A 19,559-nucleotide genomic window follows, 5' to 3' on the forward strand; every position below is an offset into this window, starting at 1 on the left:
CCAGGGAATTCCCTGTTTATTCTTTCTTTAGGATCATTTTATCCAATTAAAAAAAAAAAAGCAAAACACCAGCACTTCCCTGGTGGTGCAGTGGTTAAGAATCCGCCTGCCAATGCAGGGGAAACAGGTTCGAGCCCTGGTCCGGGAATAACCCACATGCTGCGGAGCAACTAAGCCCATGTGCCACAACTACTGAAGCCCATGCGCCTAGAGCCCGTGCTCCGCAATGAGAAGCCACAGCAATGAGAAGCCTGCACACCACAAAAAAGAGTAGCCCCCACTCGCCGCAACTAGAGAAAGCCCACACAACAATGAAGACCCAACGCAGCCAAAAATAAATAAATAAATGATTTTTTAAAACTTTTAAAAAGCCCACCAAATCATATTGGGATTCTAATTGAATCTAATTGAAATTGAAATTACATTAAATATATACATTAATTTTGGGAGAATATTTTATGATAGTAAATAAATTCCTAAAACATGATTCAAACTGGTAAAGGAAATGATTAATAAATTTGATATCAAAATTAAAAAAAAATTTATGACCCAAGATACTATTACAAAGTAAAATATAAGTGACAGGGAAACAAATACACTATAATTCAGAACACTTTTACATATCAATAGGAAAAACATAACCAATCCTAAGAAAATGAGGAAATAATATAAATAACAATGTATAGGAAAGACATCCAAATGATAAATTAAAATATAAAAGATCCTCACTTAACAAAACACAAGTTAAAATATGGAGATACTATTTTTTCACCAATAAGATGATCAGAAATGAATTATTTGGCAATATCAACTGTTGGAGAAGGTATGGGGGAAGGTAATTGTATAGACTGCTGATGGGAGTGTACGTTGAAGCAGGCACTTTGAAAACAACTTGATAGCATCTAATAAAATTGAAAAATATACATGCTAACTGACTGTATGACCTATAAACAATCACACATATGCATAAGGAAACAGTTTCAAGGATGTTTATTGAAGCATTATTTGTAATAGCAAAGAATTGGAAACCATCTAAATGCCCATCAAAGGGGAAATGAATAAATTAAATACAATGTATTTATTACAAATAAACACTACAAGGTGGCTAAAGAGAAAGAACCTAACATATATCACATTGTTGTGTGAAAAGGGACCAAAGAATGATATGAATGTTAATTTAAACACACGAAATACACTAGGCATGTATATATAATGGGCTAATGGGCTCATGATGGCGGTTGAAAGTGACTGTTACATAATCTTATTTATAATGACACTCCAGGGCAAAATTCAAGGAATATCTGAAAAATGTCCAAGCAATAAAAGATTTGGAAATTCCCTGGTGGTCCAGTGGTTTGGACTCCACGCTTCCACTGCAGGGGGCAAGGGTTCAATCCCCGGTGGGGGATTAAGATCACACAAGCCACGTGGCACAGTCAAAAACAAAAACAAACAAAAAAGATCAAGAAAATCTGCGAATCAAAATGGAATTAAAGCAGAAAGTATGCTTTGCTGGAGTGAGGGGAATAACTTGGTCCCTGGAGAGGAAAAAGGGGAATTAAGATCACACAAGCCACGTGGCACAGTCAAAAACAAAAACAAACAAAAAAGATCAAGAAAATCTGCGAATCAAAATGGAATTAAAGCAGAAAGTATGCTTTGCTGGAGTGAGGGGAATAACTTGGTCCCTGGAGAGGAAAATAGAGTTGGAAGAAGTTATAATGAGATTTTTGCTTTACTGTAATTTTTTAAAAAGAATATGTATAATTATTGCTTCTGTAATTAATTTTTAAGGTGTACATAAGACTTTTGGTTTTAAGATGGTAAAGCAAGAATGTCTTATCCTAAAAATCTTAGAATTTGGAGGCAACGGCTACCTTGAAAGGCTGGGCTGAGATGGACGTGCTGAAAATTCTGATTTAAATATAAACAGGATCACCAGGGATCACTAGATATTTGAGGAAAGACTCCAACATGAAAGAGAAAGAAACCCCCTCCTCAATCAAACAAAAATATATCTCACCATTCCTACGTATATATACTCAAGAGAAATGAAAACATATGTCCATAGGAAAACTAGTTCACAGATGTTCATAGTAGCATTATTCATAATCGCTAAAAAGTGGAAACAACCCATATGTCAATCAACTGATGAAAGGATAAACAAAATGTGGTATAGCCAAACAATGGAATATTATTTGGCCATGAAATATAATGAAGTACTAATGCATGCTACAACGTGGGTGGACCTTGAAATCATCATGCAAAGTGAAATAAGCCAGACAAAGAAGGCCACATATTATATGGTTCCATTTATATAAAATGTCCAGAAAAAACAAATCTATAGATGAGTGGTTGCCTAGGGCTGGGGGTGGAGAATGCAAAGTGGCTCCTAATGGATATCATTTTCTTTTTGAGATTATGAAAATATTCTAAAATTAAATTGTGTTGATTGCATTGCCTGTGAATATACTAAAAACCACTGAACTGTACACTTTATTTATTTCTTTCTTTCAGATTTAAGACTTTTATGTTTTCACACCCAAGCAAGCCTGGGCAGTTGACCCATCCTGCCCCCAAGCCCCCTACCCTTCATAATGAGAAGAAATATTTACTTTCACTCCACGGCTCAGGGAGTACCTAAGCTTTGGCAGCGGCCTTGTAATGGGTCAGAGTGCGGGCGGAAGGCGCTAGTCCACCTGGGCATCCAGTAATGAGGCAGCCAGTCGGCGCAGCTCGGGTAGTGGCGTTCAAAGATCTGACGGTAGTAATAGCCTTCTTTCGTTTTGGGAGTACTGACGGGAAGTTTTGGGCTGCACTTGCCATCGCTGCATCATCAACCTGATGGTCAATGTATTCCTGTAAAATCCTAAACCAGGAATTCTTAACTGAGGTTATTCCATCACTGAAGGCTTCTTTTGGTCACCAGAGGATCTCTTTAGGTATCAGACTGGAGTCCTCAAACGTCTCTCTCAGGAGATGTTTTTCTATCCCGTTCTCGGGGATTCCCATATCTGGTGGCAGAGACAAGTAACAGGAAGAAAATCGATGATCCAGGAAGGGGACTCTCAGTTCAAGGCCATGGGCAGCAGTAGTTCGATCTGCTAAGAGAACATCAAACAAATAAAGTCCCTTCAGAAGCCGCTCACTCTCCTCCTCGGATATGTAACCCTGTGTAAGTTCATCTGGACCTTCTCCAGAGAAGATCACCACGCTATCCGTGTTCTTCCGAATGTACTTCGAAATTAAGTACATACCTACTGAAGCACGGACTGTTGTAATACCATAATATCAAGGAAATGGCAAGGAAATGTAGTATTTCCTTAATGTAATATCAAGGAAAATAGGACTTCATCCAGGACCTGAATGCCTTCCTCAGAGTTAAAGAGGACTTCATGGTGTTCGCTCGCAATGATTTGCCACCTTTCTAGCAGCTAGTAAATCGGGACTGTCTTCCATGCCAATCGCAAATGTCTGGAGAGGATACTGTACTTGGGCCTCTTTTAGCTGCTTCTACAGGATGGCAGCAACCAAACTGGAAACCAAGCCACCTGATAAAAGGCAGCCAATCCTTCTGTCCATTATCAAATGTTTCTTAATGGCATTGTCAAAAAGGATTCGTAGGTTGTTCTTCACAGTTTCTATCTCAAAACCTGGGAAGAGTTTCTCCACGCTGTCACACAGGCCATGCAGAGGCTCATCTCTACAGCGATGATATTTAAACATTTCCACTGATGCTACTTTGCCATTTGGCTTTAAATCGAAAACTTCATAGTGTCCTGGGAGAAAAGGCTCCACTTTTTAAAAAGGAGTCATAGAGTGCTTCAAGGTAATGAGACCTTTAGCTTCTGAACACATGGCCAAAAGTCCATCTTCTGTCCCGGCTTTAAACAAAGGTCTGACTCCATAGGTATCTCTGCCCAAGAACACTTTCTTATTGACAGTATCCAGTAAAATAAATGCAAATACCCCATACAAACTGTTTGCTCAATTCCTCATTTGTCATAAAGATGAAAGATTATCTCACCATCCACTTTGGTCTGGTATTCAAATTCAAAATGGTGTTGCAGCTCCTTGTGGCTGTAGATTTCACTGTTGTAACAGAGCCACAAGTAAGGATATTACTTCACTCAAATTGGCTGCATTCCAAACAGCTGATCAACCACCGCAAACCAGTGAAATCCAAAGCAGCAGTTGGTGTATCCACTGACATTCTCAAAAAGAAATGCATCTGGACCTCTGTGCGCAATCTTCATAGCACTCAGACACTGAACAGAAAGGCAGTCATCGCTGCCAAAGAGGGCCCAAATGCCACACATGGTGCAATGGAGCTACGGGCTCTCTCCAAGTGACTTATTCAAATACGATCACAGAAATTCTGGGATCCAGTAGGGTGGGCGGGTGTAAGGTGAGCAGGCTGCGACTTGCGGGCTCTGTACACTTTAAATGGATTAATTTTATGGTATGTGAATTACATCTCAATAAAGCTGTTTTATAAAATCATCTAAAAGAAAGCAAAGATTTTGGAGAGCAAAGGGGAAAACTTCAGCCCACCTCCTTTCTTTTTTTGTTTTTTACATCTTTATTGGAGTGTAATTGCTTTACAATGGTGTGCTAGTTTCTGCTTTATAACAAAGTGAATCAGTTATACATATACATATATTCCCATATCTCTTCCCTCTTGAGTCTCCCTCCCTCCCACTCCACTTCATTTAGTTGTTTTTCTGGGCTTTTATCTTGTTCCTTCATCTGGTACATAGCCCTCTACCTTTTCATCTTGTCTGTCTTTCTGTGAATGTGGTTTTTGTTCCACCGGCTGCAGGATTGTAGTTCTTCTTGCTTCTGCTGTCTGCCCTCTGGTGGATGAAGCTATCTAAGAGGCTTGTGTAAGTTTCCTGATGGGAGGGACTGGTGGTGTGTAGAGCTGACTGTTGCTCTGGTGGGCAGAGCTCACCAGAGCTCTGATCTGCCTGACTGTTGATGGGTGGGGCTGGGTTCCCTCCCTGTTGGTTGTTTTGCCTGAGGCAACTCAACACTGGAGTCTACCTGGGCTCTTTGGTGGGGCTAATGACAGACTCTGGGAAGGCTCATGCCAAGGAGTACTTCCCAGGACTTCTGCTGCCAGTGTCCTTGGCCCCACGGTGTCAGCTCTGTATTTCTTAAAAGTCTCTTGTTTGCGTCCCTTAGAGCGTCCTGTCACTTTCAAGATCACGGTCCCACTTAACTTCCTCTGCCTTTCTGGATCTCCCAGAGAGTACCTGCAGGTCCCCGAGTTGTAGCTAGTAGTGTTTCGGATCCTCAGGGAATACGGCCTTTCCCTGGGGGCCGCTGAAGAGCCCCTCTACTGAGAGTACCACAGGTCTTCCTGGGACACCTCCATCCTCTCTACACAGCCATCTGTAAGCTTGGCCCAGGAGAACGCGTAGGGAACTTGCAGGTCTCAGCCGGCAGTGCAAGGCAAGTCCACATCCTCCAAACAGGTCACCTTCACCTCCCGGCCAGGGGGCGCCACGCTGCAGGCGCAGCTCAGAAGCAGGAGCTGGAGGCCGCGAGCCATGGCTGAGGGCTGCCCGCCCGGGACCGTGGTGCTTGCCTCCACTTGTAGCTGTGCCCCACCGGCGCTTCTTTGTGCTTTTTTTTTTTTTTTTGGCTGTACGCAGGCCTCTCGCCGCCGCGGAGCACGGGATCCCCCCGGACCGGGGCACGAACCCGCGTCCCCCACATCAGCAGGCGGATCCCCAACCACTGCGCCACCAGGGAAGCCCTCTTTGTGCTTTTGATTTGCATTTCCCTGGTGATGAGTGATGCTGAGCACCTTTTCATGTGCCTGTTGGCCATCTGTATGTCTTCTTTGGAAAAATGTCTATTCAGATTCTTTGCCCATTTATTAATGAGATTGTTTGGGTTTTTGCAGTTAAGTTGTATGAGCTCTTTATAAATTTTGGACATTAACCTCTTATCAGATAGTTGATTTACAAGTATCTTCTCCCATTCCGTAGGTTACCTTTTCATTTTGATGGTTTCTTTCTCTGTGCAATAGTTCATTTCTTCTTACTGCTGCAATCTACCATGGTGTGGATGCACCAGTTTATTTAATCACATACTGCCGAACATCTGGATTGTTTCTGACTAGTTTTTGGCTATTACAAATAAAACTGGTATAAACATTCCTGTACTGTTCTCATTTTTGCAACTGAGCCTGAGGCTGTCACTGGTATTTATGACTTTCCTCTGTTGCTTCTCATTCCTTTGTCTTAATAATAGCTAACATGTATAGAGTGTTTACTACATGCCAGACCCTGTTCTATGTGTTTTATAAGTGTTAATTCTCAAAATAACCGTTTGAGATATGAACTATTATTATCCCCATGTTACAGGTGTGGAAACTAAAGTAGACACAGATACACAGCCAGCATGTGTTAGCACTCAGATTTAAATCCATGTAGTCTGGTACCCGAGCTCAGGCTCTAAACCGCTATGTTATACAGCCAGGACTTAAGATGGTTGGGTTCTTTTCTCATGGAGTGACTTAAACCTTCACTCCTGGAGGATAACTAGCTGTTATCTTGTTTCTGCTGGTTTAGTCTTCTGTTAACTTTAACCATTGGACATGATGGTATATGATATCCCTGGGGTGCCGCTGGGTTGCACACATCCTCCTCTCTGACCCTGCTGTGTAACAGTAACCTTATTTTCTCTAAATCATCAGGATCAATCATCCCAGCTAACGTCTTATTCCCCTTCTTTGCCTGTTTACTCAATGGCTTAAAAAGCCCCAAATGGCCAGGTATCTGTCTCACGTTCCAGTGCAATCGGCCTATTGGTGTCTCCTCTTTGTGGAAGCAAACCTCCTTGGGATACCAAACCTCTAAACCAGCAAAGCCCAGAGTCATGGGGCTACACGCAAAAATGTTGTGAATGGGTTATTAGGTGTAGTAGTTAGAGACCCCACTCCCACCTCTATCTCCCTCTTCCTGGGGCCACCATGTATCCTGGCTGAGAAAGAAATGGTGCCATAGAATTGCTGCTGGTTCAGAGCATGCACTGCACTCCACTCTGTGGTCAGCACTCCATTCTCAGAGGGTTTTGCCATAACTCAGTCTCTACAAAGCCAACTGCTTCTGAGGGATGGAGTACATAAGACTCATGACTCCCATGGGCCTTCCAGGGTAAAGAACATGGACTCTGGAGCCAAACTGTTTGGATTCATATATTGGCCTCACCACTCACTTACCTACTGTGACTTTGAGCCATTTATAAAACTTCTCTGTAACTCAGTTTCCTTATCTGTAAAATGGAGATAATAATGGTATTTAGCTTAATATGGTTTCTGTGAAGATTAGATGAGCTAATGAAATGGAGGAGGACCCTATGGTCCTTCTCCACCATGTCCTCCACCTGCCTCTTGTCTGTAGAAAATCTTTAGCCAAAGAATAAGTTTAATCAGAGAAGTGAGAAAATGCAGAAGCAAAGAAAAGCAGTCAAACAGGACAAAACAATAATAGTTTAGTCCGTAAGCAAAGTCAAGGACCTTTAGTTCCTTCTCAAAGGCTGTAGATAACATTCAGAGCCATATCCTGTGAGCTGTCTTTTAGATACTAAGACCCCCAGCAGGTGGAAGAAGTTAACTACATGATGACCAGACTGAAGCCATGACATAAGGTGCCACAGTTCCAGGAATTGGCCTCAAGGAAATAGGAACAAACCAACCCTGGAACTGAAGATTAACTGTACTTAAGACAATCTAGGGACTTCCCTGGTGGTCCAGTGGGTAAAGACTCCACTCTCCCAATGCAGGGAGCCCGGGTTCGATCCCTGGTCCAGGAACTAGATCCCACATGCATGCTGCAACGAAGATCCCACATGCTGTAACTAAGACCAGGCACAGCCACAACAATAAATAATAAATATATTTTTAAAAATCAAGACGACGGGGCTTCCCTGGTGGCGCAGTGGTTGAGAGTTTGCCTGCCGATGTAGGGGACACGGGTTCGTGCCCCGGTCCGGGAAGATCCCACATGCCACGGAGCGGCTGGGCCTGTGAGCCATGGCCGCTGAGCCTGCGCGTCCGGAGCCTGTGCTCCGCAACAGGAGAGGCCACAATGGGGAGCCCCGCGAGCAAAAAAAAAAAAAAAAGAAAAAAATCAAGACGACGCTGGTCAGACCACCGCCTGACCAATTTCAAGATGACTGTCAGAGCTGACTGTGCTGTTTCTGCATGTAGCCCCTCCCTACATCTATAAAAGCTCTTGCCCACTGATTGTCAGTGGGGGTGGGGGGGAGGGAAGGGAAGGGGAGGGGAGGGGAAGGGGGAATCCGCCCTACCGCCCCCGCCCCACCCCCGGTTGCCAGCTTCCAAAATAAAGCAAACTTTCCTTTCCACCAACTTGCCTCTTTATGGACTTTTGAGCACTGAGCAGCTGGACCCCACTTTTGGTTACACTAATACTTGCAGAGCACTTCACGTGCTAGACACTGTCAACACCCTTTCACTGTACAGTGAGATCTTGGTCAGAAGCCACGCGTGTGGGGAGCCACGATAGCGTATGAGGCATCTGGAATGTCCACAGATGGTAGGGGGTGGGCAGATGTATGGGAGTAGGGAAAATAAATCCAAGGCTTAAAATGCATAATTGCCTTCTAGAGAGAACAAATTTCTGCCCCTTCCTTGTTGGAGGAGAGCTAACACAAGCACCCTTCATCAAGTAGGTGGGCTGAATTGGTAGCTTTTGTGGGCCAAGCTGACCTTCAGCAGTAGCCCCCACTAGGTCTGACTTGGTAAGAGGCGGTCCATCCTGTGAAGGCCACATACAGCCTGTGTCCTTGCCACCACAGCTGTTTGGTTCATAGAATGTCTCAGGGAGAAACAGAATGACACCCATAAAGCGGGTTCACCTTACCCATCTGAGTGGCTCTACTAGACACAAATATTCTTGTGTTCTGGGGCCCTCGTAAGAGGTCCATTCACAAGACTTCTTCCCAAACCTCTTTTCCCCAACCCTCTGATTTTGTTCCATCTAAGTTTGTCCACCCAGCCAAATCACTGACCTTGCACATGAATCAGTATAGATCCTCTGTGTCTTCTCCCAAAAAAGCCAATGATGTATTCTACTTGAAATTTTACCCATTGGAGGATTTTCTTTCTCCATTAACTTCCAGGATCATCTCTCAGACGGGCTTTATTATTTTTTTTCAATGAAGAGGCATTTGTTATGTACAATTTAAGAAAAGGACCACTGAGTCTCTAGATTTGAAAGTAAATATCTTATAAAATTCCGGGGAATTCCTTGGCGGTTGGTGGTTGTCTCCGCACTTCCACTGCTGGGGATCCGGGTCCCATCCTTAGTCAGGGAAATAAGATCTCGCAAGCCACGTGGCTCAGCCAAAATAAATAAATGAATAAATAAATAAATAAAGCTCCATCAAAAAAAAAAATTCCATGTTAAAAACTTCTGCTTTCCTAAGGGTTAAAACATTTTTAAATTGTGGTAAAAAACCTATAACATTAAATTTACTGTCTTAATCATTTTTAAATGTACAGTTCAATAGTGTTAAGTATATTCACGTTGTTGTGCAATAGATCTCTAGAACTTTTTCTCAGAAGCGCTTTGTTACCACAATAATAACAGGGACACTTAGTGCATATACTATTCGAAGAGTTTTACATACATTAAGTTATTTAATTTTTAAAGCAACCTATGAGGTTAGGTATTTTTATTATCTCTCTTTTACAGATAAGGAAACAGAGGTTCAGAGGGATTAAAACACTTGCCCAGGGCTTCCCTGGTGGCGCAGTGGTTGAGAGTCCACCTGCCGATGCACGGGACACGGGTTCGCGCCCCCATCCGGGAAGATCCGACATGCCGCAGAGCAGCTGGGCCCGTGAGCTATGGCCGCTGAGCCTGCGCATCCGGAGCCTGTGCTCCGCAACAGGAGAGGCCACAACAGTGAGAAGCCCGCGTACCGCATAAAAACAAAACAAAAAAAACACTTGCCCAAATTCATATAGCTAGGAACTAGTGGAACCAGAATTCAAATACAGGCGGTCTGGTTCTAGAATTCTTGCTATTAATCTTTTTTTTTTTAACTGTGGTGGGTTTTTTTAACCATTTTAAAAAATTGAAGTATAGTTAATTTATAATGTTGTGTTAGTTTCAGGTATACAACAAAGTGATTCAGTTTTATATATAAATAAATAAATATATATATACATATATATATTCTTTTTCAGATTCTTTTCCATTATAGGTTATTACAAGATATTGAATACAGTTCCCTGTGCTATACAGTAGTACCTTGTTTATCTATTTAGAATTCTTGCTGTTAATCTCTTAATAATAAGCCACTTCTGGCTGGTGATGGTGTATGGTGCAGAGCCAGTCTCCTGCAATCCAAGCTGGAATTTTTTTTGTAATATTTATTTATTTATTTGGCTGCATTGGGTCATAGTTGCGGCACACAGCATCTTCGTTGTGGCATGCAGGCTTCTCTCTAGTTGTGGCGCTCGAGCTCTAGAGCCACGGGCTCAGTAGTTGCGGCGCACGGGCTTAGTTGCCCCGCAGCATGTGGGATCTTAGCTCCCTGACCAGGGATTGAACCCGTGTCCCCTGCATCGGAAGTCAGATTCTTAACCACTGGACCACCAGGGAAGTCCCCTGGAATTTTTTTTTTGTTTCCAGTGTCTTCATGCCTAACTTCTCCTGAAGCCACTGGAGTGGACTGAGGGAGGAGAGGTTATTTAGCAAGATATGGCAAGCTAGAAGGCACACCAGGGCATTCTGTGGCTCCTTTCTGCCTTCAGGATACTATCAGGCTCCAGCCAGCTCTATTTGAAGACAAGAAGCACCAGGGCTTGTGAGACCCTGGGCTGGCTGAGTGGATCAGATAATCCTCAGTTCATAAGGGGCTTGGCCCTATGTTTGGTTTCTACTGAGATCCAGAAACTCACAAGAAGCTATTTATCAAGAGAAGAACTGTTACTTGCTGAAGTTGGCTGGACCTCACCACCGCTTTGTGCCACCCTGGGGACTCTCCTTCTGGGACTTGCTTGCCACAGTCTCGAAGATCACCCCAGTATGTCAAGCACCACTGGATCCCCTGAGTCATATCGCCCCAGTGACAGATGTGCCTGAACTGCAGCCAGGAGCAGCCGGAGAGCCTTTCCTTGTCTGAGACCCCATTCTCAGAACACTGTTTCTGCCTCTCAAATTTCAACTGCAGCCCTGGCACCACCAGCATCATGGGACCCTAGGAGCTTCTGTAGCATGCTACCTACCCAAACACTTACGTGCCCCCGCATCAACCAAAGCACACTCCCCACTGTCCCTATTTCTCTGTGCCATGGTCCTCCTTCGGCACAGCTGGCTGTCCAAGACCGAGTCACATGCTTGCTCCCAGGTGCAAGGGGACCTGGAACAGTGAGTATCTGGCCTTTTGGTTCCTGAAGTGGTTGGTGGGTTCTGTCTCCCACCAAACTTAAAAAGAGATGTATGTGCTGGCCAGACCCAAACAATAAAACACAAAAACAACCTATCCCAAGGAGCTATGAAGATTATATGATTTACTACATTATTATAGTGTAGGAGTCACAGGCACAGAGTCTAACGCCAACTGCCTGGGTTCACTTCCTGGGCTCTGCCGCTCACTAGCCGTATGACTTTGTCAAGTCACTTCCCTTTGGTATGTGTAACTCCCTTATCTGTCAAGTGGACATGAGAGTGCTCATTTCACAGGGTTGTTGTGAGGATTAAACGCACAGAGCAGGGCTTCTCTGGTGGCACAGTGGTTAAGAATCCACCTACCAATGCAGGGGACACGGGTTCAAGCCCTGGTCCGGGAAGATCCCACATGCCGTGGAGCAACTGAGTCCCTGAGCCACAACTACTGAAGCCTGTGCACCTAGAGCCGGTGCTCAGCAACAAAGAGACGCTACCTCAGTGAGAATCCCGCACACAGCCACGAAGACCCAATGCAGCCCAAAATAAATAAATTTTTAAAAATAAATAAATAAAACACACACAGAGCATGTAAAGAGCTTAGAGAAGTACCTGGCACAGGTAAGCTTTTATATGAGGCATGTGGTTCATGTCTCTTTCTTTGTCTTTAAGTCCTTAAAACAGCACCAAGGGCTTATTAAGCATTTAATAAGTGATGGCTGTTGTTATTATCATTATTACCTGTGTCTTGCCTATTTGTCCAGGTATGTCTCTAGACTACATCCTGAAAGTGGAATTCCTAGGTAAAATGGTACACACAGTTTAACTTTTGATAGGTAGTGACAAATTGCATTTTGTTAATAAGGCACCAACTGGTACTCTCACCAATCCTGAATGAGCACGCCCTTTTCCTCCTGTCTCACCAATACTGGATTTTAACCTTTAAAAGTTTTGCTCTTCTAATAAGAAACTGTGTTATTGTATTCTTTCATTATTTCAATTTTTAAATTATGTATGTATTTCAAGCTTACTATAAAACTTTTAAAACTCCATAACTGGCAGTCCAGTGGTTAGGACTTGGCACTTTCACTGCCAAGGGTGCAGGTTCAATCCCTGGTCGGGAAACTAAGATCCCACAAGCTGTGTGATGCAGCCAAATAAAAAAAATTTAATTAAAAAAATTAAAATAGGGACTTCCTTGGTGGCACAGTGGTTGAGAATCCGCCTGCCAGTGCTGGGGACTGGAGTTCAAGCCCTGGTTCGGGAAGATCCCACATGCCGCGGAGCAACTAAGCCCGCGAACCACAACTACTGAGCCCACGTGCCACAACTACTGAAGCCCGCACGCCTAGAGCCTGTGCTCCACAACAAGAGGAGCCACCGCAATGAGAAGCCCACGCACCACAATGAAGAGTGGCCCCCGCTCGCCACAACTAGAGAAAGCCTGCATGCAGAAACGAAGACCCAATGCAGCCAAAAATAAATAAATACATACATAAATTTATTTTAAAAAATTAAAAACCGTGATTGATATATAATGTGAAAAATAAAAATTGCTCCCTGTAATCCAAGTCCTCAGAGGTAACCACTGTCAGTTACATTTGGTATGTTTGGTATAATAAAGGATGATTTATCTCTACAAATCTTTTTTATGAACATATAAATATACATAGATATAAGTTAAACATATATACTTTAAACTAGTTTAATATAAATTAAATTAATTTAGACAATTAATTAAATGGTTTAATTTAATATATAGTTTTAATTAAATGAGATTATACTATTTTTTGTTTTTTACCCCTTGACCATATTCCTTGGATATCCTTCCATATCAGTATATACAAAACTGTACATTATGACTGCTTGGTGTTCCATATTATTGATGTTACATAATTATGTATTTAACCATTTCCCCTACTGATTGTTCGCAACTTCTTGCTATTACAAACAATGTTGCAATGAACATTCTATTCACATATTTGTGTCCTTGTCTATATTGCATACTTGTCTTTCCACAGAGTAGATCATTAAAATGGATTTCCCTTTAAAATGTTGCTAGGTATTGCTAAATTGCCTTCTTAAAATGTTCACCATTTTATACTTTTGCCAATAAAATACAAGCATGACCTTTTCCCCACACTCCTTCCAACCCTGAATATTATCAGTCTTTTTATTTTTGAAAATCATGTCATATTGTGGTTTTAACAAGCATTTCTCTGATTACTAATGAGATTGGGTAACTCTTTTTATGTTTATAAAGCCATTTATCTTTCATTTTCATATTCTTGGCACATTTTTCTGTTGCACTGTCTTTTTCCAATTGATTTGTTGGAGATTTTGGATCTTGAGAGCAATCATTGTTTTTCAGTTTAAACTTTGCCTTTTAAACTTTGGTTGACTTTTTTTTTTTTTTTTTTTTTTTTTTTGCGGTACGCGGGCCTCTCACCGTTGTGGCCTCTCCCGTCGCGGAGCACAGGCTCCGGACGCGCAGGCTCAGCGGCCATAGCTCACGGGCCCAGCCGGTCCGCGGCATGTGGGATCTTCCCGGACCGGGGCACGAACCCGCGTCCCCTGCATCGGCAGGCGGACTCCCAACCACTGCGCCACCAGGGAAGCCCTTGGTTGACTTTTGACAAGCTAAGACAGGAACTCTCACAGTATTCATTTCCCAGATAGCAATTATTAGTATTTCTACACATGGCTGTGACCTTGGGGAGATCCTAGTGGAAACAGCAGGTTAGATATGGTGTATGGAAGACAGAGAATCCAGGATATGCATGGAGACGTTTTCCCGGGCCTCCCTCTGATTCCAAGTAGAACTGAGGACGTCTCCTCAAACCTTGGGACTCCTGTCTTTCTGGGGCACTGGGAGAAGTATCCCCTACTTTCTTCCCAGTCAGCATCTTGGTGCCAAGGTGAGAAAGCAGAGGCCCTGGGCTCCCAAGGGAAGGAGAGGATTTGTTCCTGCCTGCCCTGAGTCTTCGTAGAGAAACTGTGACTCAGGAATATGACTCCAGGGACCAAAGGTCCTTCCAGCCTCAAATGGAAGGGCTTTTATTTTCCTTTGGATATTTTATTTACAGTACTGTAACGTGTCCAAAATGAAGGCTTGATTAGGGGGGTTGATGGCTTAATTTGGGCCATTAACCAAGAATGATGCAATTCTTTCTTCCCAGGCTCTTAACTGAAAGTGTGCAAGCCAAGTGGGCCTCTGTAAAGGTGGAGATGATTGCATTAAAGCAATGGCTTTATGGCTCTTGTCTCAGCTCTTCTGGAGCCAGTCCTGGCATGGGAGGAAGGCTGTAGGGGAGGGCGGAGTGTGATGGCAAACTTTCACCTGTGTCCCTGTAACCAACGTTACCTTTTCTAGACTACATAACTGGTTTTCAAACCCACTTCACCTTTTCTTCTTGTAGATTAGATGTATTACAAGACACATAATAGCTGTTCTAGTCAGACTCTTCATTTAAACAGAAAATCAAGTCTTCAGTAGGCAGAGGTTAAAGAGATTAGGTTATAAAGATTTAAGAGATTTATTTTTTTAAGCATTTTTAAAATGTATTTTATTTTTTTATTTTTGGCTGCGTTGGGTCTTCATTGCTGCACGCGGGCTTTCTCTAGTTGCGGCGAGCAGGGGCTACTCTTTGTTGTGGTGCACGGGCTTCTCATTGCGGTGGCTTCTCTTGTTGCAGAGCACAGGCTCTAGGCTCGCGGGCTTCAGTAGTTGTGGCACATGAGCTCAGTAGTTGTGGTGCATGGACTTAGTTGCTCCGCAGCGTGTGGGATCTTCCCGGACCAGGCTCGAACCTGTGTCCCCTGCATTGGCAGGTGGATTCTCAACCACTGTGCCACCCAGGAAGCCCCTAAGAGATTTATTGAGAAAGTCAATGGACAGTTATGGACCGTCTAGATCTTGATGCAAATAAACTGTAAAACGAAAACTTACGAGACAATGGGGGAAATTTGAACACTGACTTAATATTTGATAATAGTAAAGATATATTAATTTGTTTAGCTGTGATTATGGTATTGTGGTTTTTAAAAAAGAATTCTTATCTTGAAGGGATGCATACTGAAATATTAATTCAAGAAATAATATAATGTCTAGAGTTTGCTGCAAAAAAAATCCAAGGTAGAGGGAGGCTTGGAGGTATAGTTGAAACAAGATGGGTTATGAGCTGATCTTTATTGAAGGTGTATGGTATACCTGTGGGTTCGTTATACTATTCACTCTACTTTTGTATTTATTGAAATTTTCCAGAATGAGAGAGAGAGAGATCTCTCTATCTCACTTTCTATTCTTGTCTTCTCTCTCAAGAGATAGGGATAAAATAGTTAAGGTAACGGTTACTTTTAAAGCACTTTCTTTCCCCTCTTTAGCATCTCCCTTGCTCTTGCCGGTAGACCAGTAGCCACTCCTCAGCACTGCCCACTGGGAGGCACGCATCTGACCACACTGCTAAAATCCTAGCGGCTTAACACCTCAGGGGTAATCCCTGCAGCTCAGAGGTGAGAAGAGGCCATCACATAACAGAAAGACATAAACTGCTGGTGGTGAAGTTTCAGGCATCAGCAGCAGGCCAGAAGGGAGGATATTTCTGAGTGGATTCGAGGTGGGGAGGAAGCTCTCTCAAATTATACCCTTTGTAGAAAGCCCTGGCAGAGGGCATTGCTGTTTTTTCTTTATTTCTCTTCTCTGAACTTCGTTGCTGCTCTAAGCAACAGGCTCTGAATTCAGCGCTGTTCAGAGATGGGGAGGTGCTGTGAGATGAGCGTGGGTAGCTGGATGAATTAGTAAAACTTTGTTTCCTTAAGGTGAGATGAAGAAAAAAGCTATTTGCCTCTCCAGGTGTACTGTGGGCCGTGCCTGAGCCATTTGCTTGCTAGAGTGCAGTGCCCAGCCTGACACCAGTGACGCCTGGTAACTGGTTCTCAGTAAACGCTACTCTCTTCCTCTGAGGGCATGGAGTTGGTCTATTAAAACAAGGAGAAATGAGCAGCCCAGGGCTCAGAAATCCTGAGCAGGCCAAAACTTCAATTTGTCCAGCCAGTTCTGCTTCAGGCCGCCACAGGCTGCTACCTCATGTGCTACAGGCGTTTTTGTATACGTTTGTGTGTTCCTGGGTTCTTAGTTTGTTTATGCTGTTCGTTTGCACACAAACCTGTACCTGTATATACCAGACAACCCTTTCGAATGTTGTACTCTCGGTCACCCTTGCACTATCGTCCTTCCTTCTTAGCACTTATATGAAACAGTCTTATTTATTTATACATTTACTTGATTATTGGCTGTCTCCCTTAGAATGTCATCTCTTTGATGGCAGAAACTTTGTCTTGTTCACCATTTTGTCTACCAAAACAGGGCTCCAGAAATATTTGTGGAGATTGAATGAATGAATGACCATGCACATGTGTGTCTTCAAAGAGAGGGCAGAGAGGTTGGTGGGACAGCTGCTGGGTGAAGGGCCCAGGGCCAGTCCTTCTCCCTAGCATGGGCTCCCACTGTGGCCCTGACTGCACTGCACTGATCTTCCATCCTGTTTTCTTTTCTTCCTCTCTTCCTTCCTCCCTTCCTTCCTTCTTTCTTTCCTTCCTTCCTTTCTTTCTCTCCCTCTCTTTCTCTCTCTCTCTCAATATATATATGTTTTGTTTTGTTTTAATACCTTTATTTGGGGTTTGGTTACAGAAGTAATATATGCTTTTTTTTTTTTTTTTTTTTTTTTTTGGCCATACCACACAACTTGTGGGACCTTAGTTCCCTGACCAGGGCTTGAACCCTGGGCCACCGCAGTGAAAGCGCAGAGACCTAACCCCTGGACCACCAGGGAATTCCCCATGCTTTTTATCTTTTAAAATCCAGAAGCATATAAAGAAAAAATTGAAAATCATCACCTTCCTTCCATCACATCTCTCCAGAGGTAACCACGGCTGTTACTTAGATGTATATGCTCCCAGTCTTTCCCAGAGCACAGGAGGGGTCTCCACCACTCCCCCTACCAAGACCGCACAGCTCCAAGCTGTAGACATCTGCTTCCTCACTCCTCTCCCCCTTTCCGAGAAAAAGTCTCTCTGTTCTGAGGTTTCCAAGAAACAAAACATCAGAGCTTTCCACATTCCTTCTGTTCTTCTGCTCCCCACCCTCCTCCTCCTGAAACCAAACTAAGCAAAACAAAACGCAAAAACGCCAAGGATTGATTAGAAAAGCTGTGAGCTCCAGAGTCAGGCGGACCTGGGTGGAAATCCTGCTCTGCCATCTGTCAGAAGCCTTGGGCCTCTCTGAGCCTCAGTTTCTTCGTGAGTGAAAGGAGGCTGCTTTACTTACAAGACTGGGTGCTGCAGGCAAGGGCTAGTGCACGGGAGGTGGTTTCACAAGTTAATTTTCCTTTCTCCCCATTATCACTCTGGAGCGGACTTACTGCTTCCCTGTCATTTTTGTTTTGCTAGAGATGAAGAACACCAAGGTTTTTTTTTTCTTTCTCTCTTTCTTTTTTTTTTTTTTTGACACATCAAGTTATTCTTAGAGACTCTGACTTCATCATCTCCTCTACTTTCCCTTTGCTGGGTTTCCCTCACTTCCCCATTTCCCCATCAGTGATCTCAGGGCCTGTTTAAAGAGGCTGAGGGTGGAAGAAAAGGGGAGAACCGTAAGCGCCCTGCGCCCTCCCTGTGCAGCTGAGGCTCCAGGACCCACCGTGGCCATGAGAACCCATTTCCTGTTTGCGAAGGCCCAGCCAAAGTTCAGGCAGCAGTTACATAATCGCCTGGCTGTCCAACTGTCAACTCGATAGCCTATTGCCTCTAATAGTTACTGTGTTTCTCTAGGGCTTGAAAGGAACAGAAGGAACGTGGGCCACACCCACCCCGCCAGCCTTCCCGAGCACCTTGCTTCAGGCTGGGGGATGCCCGGCGTCGGGGCACCATGCAGGGCCTCCCTGGTTAGCAGATCTGAGCTGAAGTCCAACTCGCCCAACTCTAGTTGGCCTCTGGCTAGGGAAGGGCAGCCCTGAAATTCCTGAGAAGCAGCATTAGGGATGCTCAGGAGACCCCATGCTGATGCGGGTGCCATTCACGGTGGAAGCCCAAGCCCTGTTCATGTCAAAAGAAGCAAGTATACCATGGACGCTTCTCAGTCATCAGCCTGAACCCTGACCCTGGACTCCCTCCACCTGCAGCCTGGATTGGGACAGATTTCCCCAAGCACCCTGCAGGCTCTGGAGTAAGAATTCTGGAAGAAAGCCACAGCAGGAGGTTAGGGGTGCCAAAGAGGAGCTGCAGAGACCTGCCAGATCAGAGCCACAGGGCATGAAAGAACTTGCAGTCAGTGACAGAGTCTGGAACAGCTCTGAAATAACAACTTCTTTGGACTTAAGAACTTTTTTTTTTTTTTTTTAATATATTTTTGGCTGCATTGGGTCTTTGTTGCTGCGTGCAGGCTTTCTCTAGTTGTGTCGATGGGCTTCTCATTGCGCTGGCCTCTCCTGCCGCGGAGCATGGGCTCCAGGCGCGCAGGCTTCAGCAGCTGTGGTGCATAGGCTCAGTAGCTGTGGCCTGCGGGCCCCAGAGCGCAGGCTCAGCAGCTGTAGCGCCCAGGCTTAGTTGCTCTGCAGCATGTGGGATCTTCCCGGACCAGGGATCGAACCCGTGTCCCCCGCATTGGCAGGCGGATTCCCAACCGCTGCACCAACAGGGAAGCCCTGGACTTAAGAACTTTTGATAAGACGGTGGGGATGGGGTTTCTTTCTCTTTCAGATCTTGCATGTTGGGCTACCTGAAGCCAAAAAGCAGAAGAGTAGAGAGGAGGTAGGATGGAGACCTCAGGAGGAGGAGGGCCAGAGGGATTAGGTAGGGTGATTGGAGACAGGCAAAGAAGCAGCCCTCAGGGGCCACCCCTGTGGGGCAGCTGCACCCACGAGGCTCACTCTGATAGCTGCCTGGCTGACAGTACAATGGCGAGGGTGTAGAAGAAGGAAAGAGCCAGGAGGGGTTGAGTGACACTGGGGATGAGGAGATAAGGGAGGACCCCTGCCCTGGGCAGCCACAGGGCATCTTCCTTTGTGGGCAAATGATCCCTCATTCATGGGGACCAGGAGGACAGAAACCCATCACGCTGAAGCCCAGGTT

At 44.3% G+C, this 19,559-nt stretch overlaps 2 pseudogenes; both read right to left on the reverse strand.

The window, feature by feature from the left end:
* Positions 1–2,640: 2,640 nt before the first annotated feature.
* On the reverse strand, positions 2,641–3,291 carry LOC112411643 (asparagine synthetase [glutamine-hydrolyzing] pseudogene; annotated as a pseudogene).
* Positions 3,292–3,323: 32 nt separating this feature from the next.
* Positions 3,324–4,330, reverse strand: LOC112411642 (asparagine synthetase [glutamine-hydrolyzing] pseudogene; annotated as a pseudogene).
* Positions 4,331–19,559: the final 15,229 nt, after the last annotated feature.

This window comes from Neophocaena asiaeorientalis, unplaced genomic scaffold, assembly GCF_003031525.2.
Source record: "Neophocaena asiaeorientalis asiaeorientalis breed wild unplaced genomic scaffold, Neophocaena_asiaeorientalis_V1.1 scaffold167, whole genome shotgun sequence".
In the NCBI taxonomy this organism is placed as follows: Eukaryota; Metazoa; Chordata; class Mammalia; order Artiodactyla; family Phocoenidae; genus Neophocaena; species Neophocaena asiaeorientalis.